General features: G+C 43.3%; 1 pseudogene; it reads right to left on the bottom strand.

Annotated features, from left to right (window-relative positions):
• Window positions 1-13328: 13328 nt before the first annotated feature.
• LOC129532698 (small ribosomal subunit protein uS19-like) lies at window positions 13329-13777 on the bottom strand (annotated as a pseudogene).
• Between the last annotated feature and the right edge of the window lie 308 nt (window positions 13778-14085).

Here is a 14085-nt window from a genome sequence, read left to right on the forward strand (position 1 = left end):
ATTTATTGAGCACTTCCTACGTGACAGGCACAATTCACTGACGCATTGTGGATATTAGCTTTGTTTTAGGGTTGGGGGTGGCAGAGTGCGCAATAAAATGCTAACTAAGTGCAGCATCAAGATGAATGTGGGCAACTAGTGAGGACTTCCATGGGGGTGCCTCCACATCCGAGCTACGCACCCACTCCACAAATATATACTGAGCACCTCATGTGTGCCAGGCACTCTTGCAGGTCCTCAGGATGCAGTATTAGATGGCGTAGGCTGAAAGCCCTGTTGCCCTGGAGCTTGCCTTCCAGTGGCTTATCTATCTACTGGTCACCAGTCGGTGTCATTCCACCCCAGATGCAGCATGTCTAATGTTGGGCTCATATTCTTACATCCACCACACTTGCTTCTTTCATGTTCTTTATCCCAGTTTGTGGCAACTGTGTTCATATCTTAGCCAGGAGCACTCTCATTCATACAGTCGCTTAAAACAGAAATATGGTGCCATCCTGCACTTTTCCCCATTATTAACTCCTAAGCCCACTCTGTGCTGCTGTAACATCATCCATCAGAGCCCAGCAAGCAATCATTGCTTTCAATGTTTGCATTCCCCACTGGATTGTGTGCTCATCTCTCTGTCACAGTACCTGGCATAGAGAAGAAGCTCGATAAACATGTACTGAATGGAGGAGGTAATAAATTGTAACAGAGTGAGCATGAGTAAAACTGAATTCCTCAGACCTTGGAAATGTTATTATGCTCCTCTCCCTTCCCTTCTCCTCTTCTCCCTGCTTCCTCTCCTGTCTTCTCCCCTCCCTGTCCTCTGTCTCTTCTCCTCCTCTTCTCTTCTTTCCTCTGTCCTGCTCTGCTTTCGTCTCTTATCTTCTTCCTGCCATCGGCTCTGACCAGTTAATGACAGCTTTTGCTGTCTGTTTCAGCTGCCATCTGACAGCATCAAAACACATCACTCTTTCTACTCCAGAATCGTTCCATCTATGCCTCTCAAAATCCACGCTGATTCCTGCCTGTGCCTAGACTCACCCTCACTCCCCAGTAGTGGCTGCAGTTTCCATTCAGCTCACCCCGCAAAGCATATCTGTATTTCTAAAGAAGCCTCCTCCAGGGGTGACCACTACTCCCCCACCAGGTGTGTGGGACCCCACCTGGTACCACTCTGTCAAGTTAACAGTGGGGGAATAGCCTACTCAGCTATATCGCATTAATACTTAATTCATTTTACACCTGCCTTGCCCCCAAAAGGCTCTGCAGCTTACCTTTGTAGTACAAGGTAAGAAAATGATGAGCATTAACAGGGCTACCACATTCAGCTATGCAGTGTTCACTGCACAGGAATACCCACTGAGGGGAAAATTGGGGGCCCAAGTCCAGCCCATCATCTGCCCACCCGGCCATGCAGCCTGGTACAGGCTACACCTGCCAAGAGAGATGTTCTTTTTCCAGTTTGCATAAGGTCTCCTGTGGGTTAGGGTGAGAGTTAAGAGTAGAATGAAAAGATAGCCAGACGCAGTGGCTCACACCTGTAATCCCACCACTTTGGGAGGCCGAGGGGGGCCTCTTGAGGCCACTTGATATCAGGAGCTCGAGACCAGCCTGGCCAGCATGGTGAAACCCCATCTCTACTAAAGATACAAAAAAAAAAAAAAAAATTTAGCTGGGTGTGATGGTGCATGCCTGTAGTCCCAGCTACTTGGGAGGCTGAGGCAGGAAAATCGCTTGAATCCAGGAGGTGGAGGCTGCAGTGAGCCAAGATCGTGCCACTGCACTCCAGCCTGGGCAACAGAGCAAGGCTTCGCCTCAAAAAAAAGAAAAAGAGTAGAATGAAAAGAAAAAGAGAAACAAGGCAAAGCACAAAAGGCGACAAGGTCCTTAGGATGGAAAAGCCCCTGGGCACAGACGTATTCAAACCTTTGCCCACGTGTGTCCCTCAGAAAAAAGAGAACCCTAAGTGACTTCCAAGATGAGACCCACCTTTGGGCTAAAGCAAAGAAAAAGGGGAACCATTGTTGCTCTATGGGGAAAGATAAGGAGGTCTTTCCGGAAGACATGCCACACCCACAATTTTGCAGTCTGGCTGCAGTTAGTCTCATTCCTCACCACGCTGTACCTGGAGAGTCTAATCAGTTGAAGCAAATGCTTATGGAGGTAAAGGCGGCACCCATCTCCTCCTCCCATGCTTCAAAGTCATCACCACTAGCTGACTCGCACATATTTACACTGGCCAATGATTGTACCTGGGCACCAGCCCTGCCCTACCAGGTAAGCCTGGAACAGCCTGTTTTCTCGGATATTTCCCTTTGCAGGTTCCTGTTTCTGACTCTGATATAAATTCTGTGGGCGAAAATGAGAAATGGGTTCCACAATGCTACAAGACTCTCAAAACTGAAAAATAAAGATCAGTGGCAATCTCTAACCCTCTCAAACCTGGTCTCTACTTACTGGCTTCCCTACACTCAGCAAAAACAATTAAAACATGTTTTTGCTTTAGGATCCGACAGTCAATACTGCAATAGCATGTCGCCCTGGCTGACTGACATTTTATTGACATATTGATAATTCAGAGCCATTCCAGAATTTAACTGACTAGTGGGACTAGGAAAAGATTGTGACCTCGGCTTACTGACCCAAGGAGCTCAGATTGGGAGCTTGGTGAATATTTTGCTTTGTTTAGCATGTGTAATGCCCAGGAGTAACTATTACAATAAGCCAAATGAGTATTACCTCAGGCCCACATCTTTTAACACCCAGGAGCACAAGATTATATTAACAAACGGAATCAAGAAAACCTACAAAATTCAACATCAACTCGGCAGCTGTTTCTGGAAGGTGATCTATGCCCCTCTCTCACCCCACTGCGGGGTGCATCTGGCTTTGCGTTTGAGCTGCCTCTCCCAGGAGCACTGGGGACTAGAGAGGTTCTCACACAGGCCACCTTCCTGGAGCCTGTCCCAAGGCCTCTGTTTCTAACTCCTCGGGGTCTGCAGGCCACCCCACAGCTCTCACCTGGGTGCTTGCCACCTGCCAGCACTCAAAAGCCCAGGGTCACCTCTGGCTGTGTGACAGCCTTTTAACTTCTTCAGGTATTCTCTCAACATCTTTGAGTTTGTTTATGTATAAAATGGGAATCATATTCTCCACCTCATAAAATTCTTTTAAGGTTTAGATAACATATGCCAAGCACTTAAAGTATCTGGCACATTAACAGTACCTCAAATAGTGATAAACATCGTTAATCTTAGGAGAAATAAAAGGGTGGCATGTGTGGGTTACGATTCTAGGTGCTTTCCTTGGCGTTCCTTCTCTGGGTCCACTAGAATCCCAAATGATAAAGCAGAAAGTGACCCTCTTCCTTCTGCATGCCATCCACTGCTCTTGGCTTATGGACTGTGTGCTGAACACCTGCAAGGAAGACTGTTTTGTATTCACATCACTGTGGGACTAGAGGCTGAACACAGACTGAAGAAAGGTTTCCAGCTCTTGACCTGGTTAAATAGGTGAGTATCCTGGAATAGTGTATCTTTATCAATAATGAAAGGCATTTTATACAGATAGGGCATAAGACACACGGCCACTTTTTTTTCCTGCTCCTAAGAAAGGACAGGAAGCAACCTTTAAGAAGACACAATTTGACAGTAACACAACAAAAACATTAAAGGGTAATAGTTAAACTCCTGTCCAAACCTTCATGCTGTGTCACATAGCAAAGAGAGAAATCAAAGCTGCCGCAATTACTTAGAGGAGAAGAAACGACACAAGTACCCTGTGCAAAAGGAAGCAGAGGATACTGTCAATCAAATGTTCAGGTTGAGTCTATTGTTACCTCTGAAAATTGAGTTAGAAAAGCTTTATAAGACTTCGGAGTCGGAGTCGGAATATGTACTCATTTGCAAACAAAAGTAAATACTGGAAGAGAAGCCACGCCCCTCAGTGGATCTTGACTCTCAGTCCCAAACCAAACCCACATGTAAACTGCTATGGTTGGCCGGGTGTGGTGGCTCACGCGTGTAATCCCAGCACTTTGGGAGGCTGAGGCAGGCGGATCACAAGTTCAGGAGTTTGAGACCAGCCTGGCCAATATAGTGAAACCCCATCTCTACTAAAAATGCAAAAAATTAGCCAGGCGTGGTGGCAGGCACCTGTAATCCCAGCTACGGAGGCTGAGGCAGAAGAATCGCTTGAACCCGGGAGGCAGAGGTTGTAGTGAGCCGAGATTGTGTCATTGCTCACCAGCCCGGGCAACACTGTGAGACTCTGTCTCAAAACAAACAAACAAACAAAACTGCTATGGTCGTGGGCAAGATAATCCAGTAGACTCCCTCAAGTTTAGATTCATACAGGCAATAAGACATTAGGGGAAGGGAACTGGCATGTTCTGAGGCTAGAATGACGTGCATATAAAATGGCCAGTGGACCACAGGGTAATTTGGAGACATGGGGAGAGGTTGACAGTAACGTGAATTGAGGAACTCACAATGACAGAGGAAGGCAGACAGGTTACACTGCCCCAAAGCCAAAGATCTTCATTCCATCTGACCCCACCACCCATGCTCATGCATGCAGTGCAGTACTCCTCTGCAGTCCAAAGAACTATAGGAAACCTGTCATGCATGGTAAATACCTTCCTGCATTTGATATGGAGCCTGGGATGTTCCTGAGACCCCTCCCCAAGGGGTGATTTGAAAATACACACTCAGAAAGTAAAGAATAGAAACCAGAGTTTAAAGGCCAAAGACATAGAGGGAAGGGTTTAAGTGTGAAATGACTCTCTAGTCCACAGCTTACTTCCAAGGGGAGTGGTCCTCAGCAGTAATCTCTGCATAAAGTTGCAATGCTTTGTGCCCTGATCTCTGAGTGAATGTAGTCCTCATACTCTGCCCGTAAATAGTTTAATGAGAATCAGGGCTCCAGCCAAGGGTAAACACCATGGGCCAAGCATGAGAAATGCTGACTGTCTCTGAGGAGGCTCAGTACAAAACCCTGTTGCTGCAACAGTCAGTTTTCCAATCCCAGTGACAGAAACCCAGCTCAAAGGAATATAAGCAACATAGGAAATATATTAGCTCCTGAGAAGAGATGGATCCAGAGGCTCAAAGATTGTCTTTAAGGTTGCCTTTAGCTTTCCATCTCTCTGCGATTTCTCTTTGTACATTGGCTTCATTTTCTCCAGATGATGAAAGTGTCCTCTGTGCCCCTGTACCACTGGAGAAGATGGCTGCAAGCAGTTCCAAGCCATCCTTAGAGCACGTTATCCAAGAGGAGGGCAGAACTGCTCTCCTGTGGCTGCCACATCAATGCCTGAAGCAGGCTCTGTTTGGCTGTGCTTGAGTCATATGCCCAGCTCTGTGCCAATCACTGTGACAAGGGCTAGAGAGCTACTCCTATTGGCTAGACTAAGGACCAGGGCACCTTCCCTGCATTGGGGGAGGTGAGGTCAGCCCCACCTGAACCACATAGAATGGGTTCCAGGAAGGAAAGTGTGGTTTTATTTCCAAGAGAAGTGGGAGGTAAGCTGGGCAGGCAAAAACAACAAATGTCCTTTGCTTCTGGCAGATAGCAGAGCTCCGTTTTGGAGAGGGGTAAATTGACACAGCTAGATCCTCTGCTAGGATAAATTCTAGACATTCAGAAAGAGGGCAAATCTATTGGCCTTAAGTTGAAATCCAGATTCCATGAAAAGCACTGAACCCTCTCCTCACCCTCACCACCTTGGAAGCACTGGGACGCAGCAATGTTGAGAGGATGGGATTCTGTGCCACTGAGAGATAGCTCGCAGGTAATGTGGGCATGTCTCTTCCTTACATCCGTAAAGAGGCAAAATAAAAAATAACATAGCAGCACCAAATAACCTATCTTCCTGACCAGGGCCCTCCTCCATTCTGCTGGCACAAGTGCATTCCCAGCTCCTGAACCCACGGACTCTCTCTCCTCCTTGTTGGTTGAGCAATGTCTGTATTTACTAAACAGGCCCAGTGAAGCAGTACATTCCTTCCAGACCCAGCACAGCCTCAGGCACAAAAGAGGTCCTTGATAAATGTTTGTTGAGGTCTTTTCCCAGCAGATGAAAGTAAATACTTTGGGAAGAATTTGGAAGAAAAGTGACCCGGCCTCCCTGTTGGTAGTTTTTCCTTTAGCTGGTGAAAGCTCCTTAAAGGGCCTGGATGGGCTGTTCCAGAAGACACTTACAAATGTAAACAGAGACAAATGCCCCCAGCCCATGCACACCTGTTTCCCCCTGTTAATACTTAACAGTTAGTAGCTGTTAAGTATTTGATTACTCCTTTCCTACAAAAAAGCATTTCAAACCCAAAGGGAATATGGCTCTTTTATTTGCTGAGTGGGACTGGAGGCCCATAGCCGCAGAAGATCCTGGCCCCACAGCAGCAGAGAGCAAGCTCAGAGTGCTGTCAGGTCTCTCCTGCTGCCTCTCGCCATGATGATGTAGTGGAAACATGGTCAACAAAGCTATTTCCTACTGTGTGCTAAATGCCCATCATGGGAAGTCCCAGGTAAGTCCAGAAAAATATTTATATTGTGTTGTTATGGCTGAATTGTGTCTCCAAATTCATATATTGAAGTCCTAAACCCCAGTACCTCAGAATGTGACTGAACAGGCATACCTTGGGAATATTGTTGGTTGAGTTTCAGCCACTGAAATAAAACAAATATCACAATAAAGCCAGTCACACACATTTTTTTTTTTTTGGTTTTGCAGTGCATATAAAGGTTATGTTTATACTATGCTGTAGTTTACTATGTGTGCAACAGCATTATGTCTAGAAAAAAATGAACATACCTTAATTAAAAGATGCTTTATTACTAAAAAGTGCTAATGATCATCTGAGCTGTCAGGGAGTTGTAATTTTTTTGCTTGTGGAGGATCTTGCCATAATATTGATGACTGCTGACTGATCACAGTCGTAGTTGCTGAAAGCTGGGGTGGCTGTAGCAATTTCTTAAAATAAGACAATGAAGTTTGTCGCATTGACTGACTCTTCCTTTCACGAAAGTTTTCTCTGTAGCATGAGATACTGTTTGATACCATTTTATTTTATTTTATTTTATTTTATTTTATTTTATTTTATTTTTTGGAGATGGAGTCTCACTCTGTCACCCAGGTTGGAGTGCAATGGCACAATCTCAGCTCACTGCAACCTCCACTTCCCAGGTTCAGGAGATTCTCCTTCCTCAGCCTCCGGAGTAGCTGGGACTACAGGCACATGCCAGCACACCCAGCTAGTTTTTGTATTTTTAGTAGAGACAGGGTTTTGCTATGTTAGCCAGGCTGGTCTTGATCTCCTGACCTTGTGATCTGCCCAGCTCGGCCTCCCAAAGTGCTTGGATTACAGGCATGAGCCACCATGCCCAGCTTTGATACCATTTTAACCAGAATGTCTTTCAAAATTGGTCTCAATTGAAAGAAATTGAAGAAGACACCAAAAAATGGAAAAATATTCCACGTTCATGGATTGGAAGACTAAATCTTGTTAAAATGTCCATACTACCCCAAAAAATCTACAGATTCAATGCAATTCCTACAAAAATACCAATGGCATTCTTTACAGAAATAGAAGAAACAATCCTAAATATATTGAACCACAAAATACCCAGAATAGCCAAAGCTATCCTAAGCAAAAAGAATAAAACTGAAGGAATCACATTACCTGACTTCAAATTATACTACAGAGCTATAGTAACCAAAACAGCAAGGTACTGGCATAAAAACAGACACATAGACCAATGGAACAGAATAGAGAACCCAGAAACAAATCCACACACCTACAGTGAACTCATTTTTGACAAGATGCCAAGAACATATACTGGGGAAAAGACAGGCTTTTCCATAAATGATGCTGCGAAAACTAGATATCCATATGCAGAGGAATGAAACTAGACCCCTATCTCTCACCATATCCACAAATCAAATCAAAATGGATTAAAAATTTAAATTTAAGACCTCAAACTATGAAACTACTATAGGAAAACATTGGGGAAAATCTCCAGGGCATTGGTCTGAGCAAAAATTCCTTGAGCAATATCCCACAAACACAGGCAACCAAAGCAAAAATGGACAAGTAGGATCACATCAAGTTAAAAAGCTTCTGCAGAGAAAATACAGTCAGCAAAGTGAAGAGACAACCCACAGAATGGGAGAAAATATTTGCAAACTACCCATCCCACAAGGGATTAATAACCAGAATACATAAGGAGCTCAAACAACTCTATAGGGGGAAAAAATTTAATAATCCAATAAAAAATGAGCAAAAGATCTCAATAGACATTTCTCAAAAGAAGACATACAAATGGCAAACAGGTATATGAAAAGGTGCTCAACATCACTGAGTGTCAGAGAAATGCAAATCAAAACTACAATGAGATATACTCTCACCCCAGTTAAAATGGTTTACATCCAAAAGAAGGCAATAACAAATGCTGGCAAGGACATGGAGAAAAGGGAACCCCATACGCTGTTGGTGGGAATGTAAGTTAGTACAACCACCGTGGAGAACAATTTGGAGGTTCCTGAAAAAGCTAAAAATTTAGCTGCCGTGTGATCCAACAATCCTACTGAAAGTAAACCCAAAAGAAAGGAAATCAGTTCATCGAAAAGATAGCTGCACTCCTATGTTTGTTGCAGCACTGTTTATAATAGCTAAGATTTAGAAGCAACCTAAGTGTCCATCAACAGATGAATGAATAAAGAAAATGTGGGGCTAGGCACAGTGGCTCACGCCTGTAATCCCAGCACTTTGGGAGGCCGAGGCAGGTGGATCACGAGGTCAGGAGTTCAAGAACAGCCTGGGCAAGATAGTGAAACCCTGTCAGTACTAAAAATACAAAAAAATTAGCCAGGCATGGTGACAGATGCCTGTAATTCCAGCTACTTGGAAGGCTGAGGCAGAGAATTACTTGAACCCGGGAGGCGGAGGTTTCAGTGAGCTGAGATCGCGCCACTGCACCCCAGGCTGGGCGACAGAGAAAGACTCTGTCTCAAAAAAATAAATAAATAAATAATAAATGTGGTACATACACATATGGAGTACTATTCAGCCATAAAAGAAAAGAGTGAGATCCAGTCATTTGCAATAATATGGATAGAACTGGAGATTATTATGTTAGGTGAAATCAGCCAGGCACAGAAAGACAAACATTGTATGTTCTCACTTATTTGTGGGGTCTAAAAATCAAAACAATTGAACTCATGGACACAGAGAGTAGAAGGATGGTTACTAGCTGGGAAGGGTATTAGGAAACATGGGGGGAGGTGTGGATGGTTGATAAGCATTTAATGTAAAAAAACAGAATGAGTAAGACCTACTATTTTATAGCACCATAGGATGAGTATAGTCAATAATAACTTAATTGTACATTTTTATTTTTATTTTTTATTTTTTTGAGACAGAGTTTCACTCTTGTTGCCCAGGCTGGAGTGCAATGGTGCAATCTTGGCTCACTGTAACCTCCACCTCCCAGGTTCAAGTGATTCTCCTGCCTCAGCCTCCCAAGTAGCTGGGATTACAGGCATGCACCACCATTCCCAGCTAATTTTGTATTTTTAGTAAAGACGGGGTTTCTCCATGTTGGTCAGGCTGGTCTTGAACCCCTGACCTCAGGTGATCCACCCACCTCAGCCTCCCAAAGTGCTGGGATTACAGGCGTGAACCACCGTGCCTGGCCAAATAGTACATTTTTAAATAATGTAAAGAGTGTAATTGGATTGTTTTTATAACTCAAAGGATAAATTCTTGAGGGGATGTGTTAGGAATAAGGCTCAAAATCCTAAGGAAATTGAACACTCAAACAAAGGATTCTTAGCAAAGCAATTTTACTTCTGTGCAGAGGGATGCCTCCTTGTCCAGTCACCATGAGAGCACACCTGAACAAAGGGGCATGAGAGCCTTTATTCCTGACACAAGTCCTGCCCCTGTACCCTTTCCTCATTGGCCGGGGTCAGGTAGTACAATCTAAACTAATCCCGGTTGGCTAAACATTTGATTTTTTTAGATAGGGTGGGCACGTAAAATAAAGTGGAGAGGAAGAGGAAAGGGTGTCTGTAATGAGCTAGAAAGTTAGTCCTCTTTCCAAATAAGGAAAGGAATGTGAGCTGGTACTCATAACGCTTGGTACTGTGGCGTGCCTGCGCACCTAACAAAGGCAAAACAGAAAAAAAGGAGAAAAAAGGAGAAAAAAAGGGGGTGGGTAACTGTGAATTAAAGAATAAAAGATTGATCAGATTATTTGAAGAGAAACCTCATCATATCCCACAGATGGAAAAAAAAATTGGACACAATCCTCTCAAACCCTGTCACTGCTTTAGGCTTCTGTAATATTCTAAAACCTTTGTGGTCATTTTAACAATGGTCACAGCATCTTCACCAGGAGTGGATTTCATCTAAAAAAAAAAAAACAAAAACAAAACAAACAAACAAAAAAACACTTTCTTGGCTCATCCATGATAAGCAATTCCTTATCCATTCAAGTTTTATCATAAAATTGCAGCAATTCAAAATGTCAACCTGGAGGAAAAAACTGAGGCAAAATTAGTGTAAGTAGAGAGTTTATTTGGGTCAAGTTTGAGGATTGCAACATAGGAGCATAGAATCAAATTGCCCTGAACATATGCTCTAATTAGCAGCAGGTATAAGTGGGTTTTTAAAGGAAAAAAGAAGAGCAAGTTCTGAAGGTGTTTACCAAGAATTTACATTAAAATAACATAAGCTATTCATTGGCTATACATTGTCCTTTGTATCACAAATTCCAGGAACAAGAAGATCATGGGTGAGGCAGCTGCTCAGAAACAAATGTCTTTCAACAATTACCCACAGGCATGGGTAGGTGTAAGTCTTTCTGGTCTGAGCTGTTTTTCTTTTCTCAAGTTACATCTTCAGGTTCCACTTCTAATTCTAGTTTTCTTGCTATTTCTAGCATATCTGCAATTACTTCCTCCACTGAAGTCTTAAGCTCCTCGTCAACCATGAGGGTTGGAATCAACTTCTTCCAAACTCCTGCTAATGTTGATATTTTGACCTCCTCCCATGAATCACAGATGTTCTTAGTGACTTCTAGAATGATGAATCCTTTTCAGAAGATTTTCAATTTTACTTTGCCCAGGTCCATCAGAGGAATCACTATCTGTGGCAGCTATAGCCTTACAAAATGTATTTCTTAAATTACAAGACTTGAAAGTCAAAATTACTCCTTGATCAATGGGCTGCAGAATGGATGTTGTGTTAGCAGACATAAACACATTAATCTCCTTGTACATCTCTATCAGAGATCTTGGATGAGAAAGTACATTGTCAATGAACAGTAATATTTGGAAAGAAATCTTTCTTTTCTGAGCAGCAGGTCGCAACAGTGGGCTTAAAATACAGTTGACCCTTGAACAACACAGGTTTGAACTATGCAGGTCCACTTATCCATGGATTTCTGCTCAAGGAGAGGGAGAGATTGGGGAACCGCCGATCAGTGGAGCAATCAGAACACACAAATTCATCAATTAAGTTTGCTGTTTTATATAGGTACAGTCCATGGCACCCCAAAACAATCATAATAGTAACATCAAGTATCACTTATCACAGATTATCATAACAGAAAAAATAATGAACAAGTCTGAAATATTATGAGAATTACCAAAATGTGACACAAAGCCATGAAGTGAGCACATGTATTTGGAAAACTGATGCCAATAGACTTGCTTAATGCTGGGTTGCCACAAACCCTCAATTTGTGAAAAAAGCAGTTTCTGTGAAGCATAATAAAGCCAAGTACAATAAAACAGATAAAATATGTCTGTATTTGGAGATAGGATCTTCTAAGAGGTAATGACGTTAAAATGAGGTCATTTGGGTGGGCCCTAATTCCATATGACTGGTGTCCTTATAGGAAGAGGAGACTAGGACACGGACACACATCGAGAAAGATCATGGGAAGACACAGAGAGAAGGCAGCCATCTGTAAGCCAAGGAGAGAGGCCTCACAAGAAACCAACCCTGCTGACACCTTAATCTCAGGCTTCTGGACTCATGAATTGTGAAAAAAAAAATTAATTTCTGTTGTTTAAACCACACAGTCTGTGGAATTTTATTATGGCAACCCTAAAAACTAATACATGTGCTTTACAATTTACAAAGCTTTTTCTCATAAACTCGTTTAAATGTCAAAACAATCCAGTTGCGCAGAGTATTATCCCCATTTTACTGAGGAAACAGACTCAGAAACTTATAGCCTAACGTCCCAGTGTTCATGCGTGGCAGATTTTGGCTTGGATCCAGACTTTCTGACTCCAGATCCCAGGTTCTTTCAAATGAACTCTGTTTCCTTTTTGCAAAGTGCTCAGCACCATCGTTTTCATGTTTTTCTGTCCATCAGCCATTTACAGGCAGGCTACAATCTGTTCCCTTAGTCTGGAGAGTGGCTAAGTGATGTGCTTAGGCTTACACAATGAGTTGGTGGCAGGAATGGTATTAAAGTGGCTCCTGAAATTCTGGGTCATTTTAAAGTGATGATTTCTTAATTTTCCTGTTCACTCAGCCAAATTCAAAGAGTCAAGGATTTTTGAGTAGCTTTGTTCCTGGTGCAGAACAGCCCCACCTCTAATGTCTACTTCAGGTGAGCCTGCCGCAGGTGATCCAGGAATTCAAACGCTGAGCACCTGAAGAATCTAAGTTATTTACAGGCCTCACTGCAGGGTTTGGCCCTTAAGGAGCTGTTTTGGGCCCTTAAGGAGCTGCTTTTGGCCCTTAAGGAGCTGTTTTTGGCCCTTAAGGAGCTGCTTTTAACTGTCACCACCTACTGGGAGGATAATTGACCAGGGAACTGAGTTCGTCTGTGGTTTGCTTTCAACTTAAAATAGTCATATCTTTTCCTGAGAATATTGATTGAAAAGTTGATATCAAAATAAGCAAAGGAGCTACACTAGCAAATTTCAGTGAATGAGGCTTTTTCCTCTTTGGGGGAAGGTGAAAGTGCATGATAGGTTAGTGAGCAAGATTTTAAAATGATTTTCTTATTTAGTGCACAAACAGCAGGAAAAGATACCAGAATACATGAAAGGGGAAATTGTACCCACCATCCTCCCACCCCGTTTTTTCTCTTTTTTGGTGTGTTTTTCTTTATCCAGATGTACATATAGTTTTTACCACTGCACTCATGGCAGAAATGAGATTTTATATTTTCACTGAACATCATAATATAACCATATTTCCAAGTCACCACATAATCTTGATATATATATATATATATATCTCCTCATGATTATATATATCCTCATGATTATATATATATATATATATTTTTTTTTTTTTGAGATATGTGTGCCTTTATTAGCTGAGCCACTGCTTGAGGGGGATGAAGCAGGAGGAGTGGGTGGCCCTGAAGCCGGCTGTGTTTCACGGGCTTGTAGGTGATGGAGAACTCGCCCAGGTAGTGGCTGATCATCTCCGGCTTGACCTCCACCTGGTTGAAGGTCTTGCCATTGTAGACGCCCACCATGCTGCCCACCATCTCGGGCAGGATGATCATGTCCCGCAGGTGAGTCTTCACCACTTCTGGCTTCTCCATGGGCGGCACCGCCTTCTTGGCCTTGCGCAGGCGCTTCAGCAGAGAGTGCTGCTTCCGCCGCAGGCCCCAGTTCAGCCGGCACCACTGGTGCGCACTGTACAGCTGTATCAGCTGCTCGTAGGACATGTCCAGCAGCTAGCTGCTCGAGGTCCACGCCGCAGCAGGTGAACTTGCGGAAGGTCCGCTTCTTCTTCTGCTCTACCTCTGCCATCTTGCTGGATCCTCAGAAAAATGATTTATATTTTTTAATGGCCACATAATATTACTTGAAATGATGCAACCATCGTTTGTGCAACCAATCTCTTTTCCTTAGTCATTTAGGTTGTTTCCAATTTTTCGCTTCAGGTGATACATCCTCTTCGCAGACAGCAGAAAAACAGCAGATTTGTGATTTAATTGGGAGTTTTCTGGGATCGAACAGTGGCTTCGTTTACAGGTGGGTTGCCGAGCGGCCATGGTAACTGATGGAGCAGTCACTATGGCAGTCAGTAGGGCTGAGTGGGAAGGGTGCCCTGGGAG

Source organism: Gorilla gorilla, chromosome 1 (assembly GCF_029281585.2).
Source record: "Gorilla gorilla gorilla isolate KB3781 chromosome 1, NHGRI_mGorGor1-v2.1_pri, whole genome shotgun sequence".
Lineage (NCBI taxonomy): Eukaryota > Metazoa > Chordata > Mammalia > Primates > Hominidae > Gorilla > Gorilla gorilla.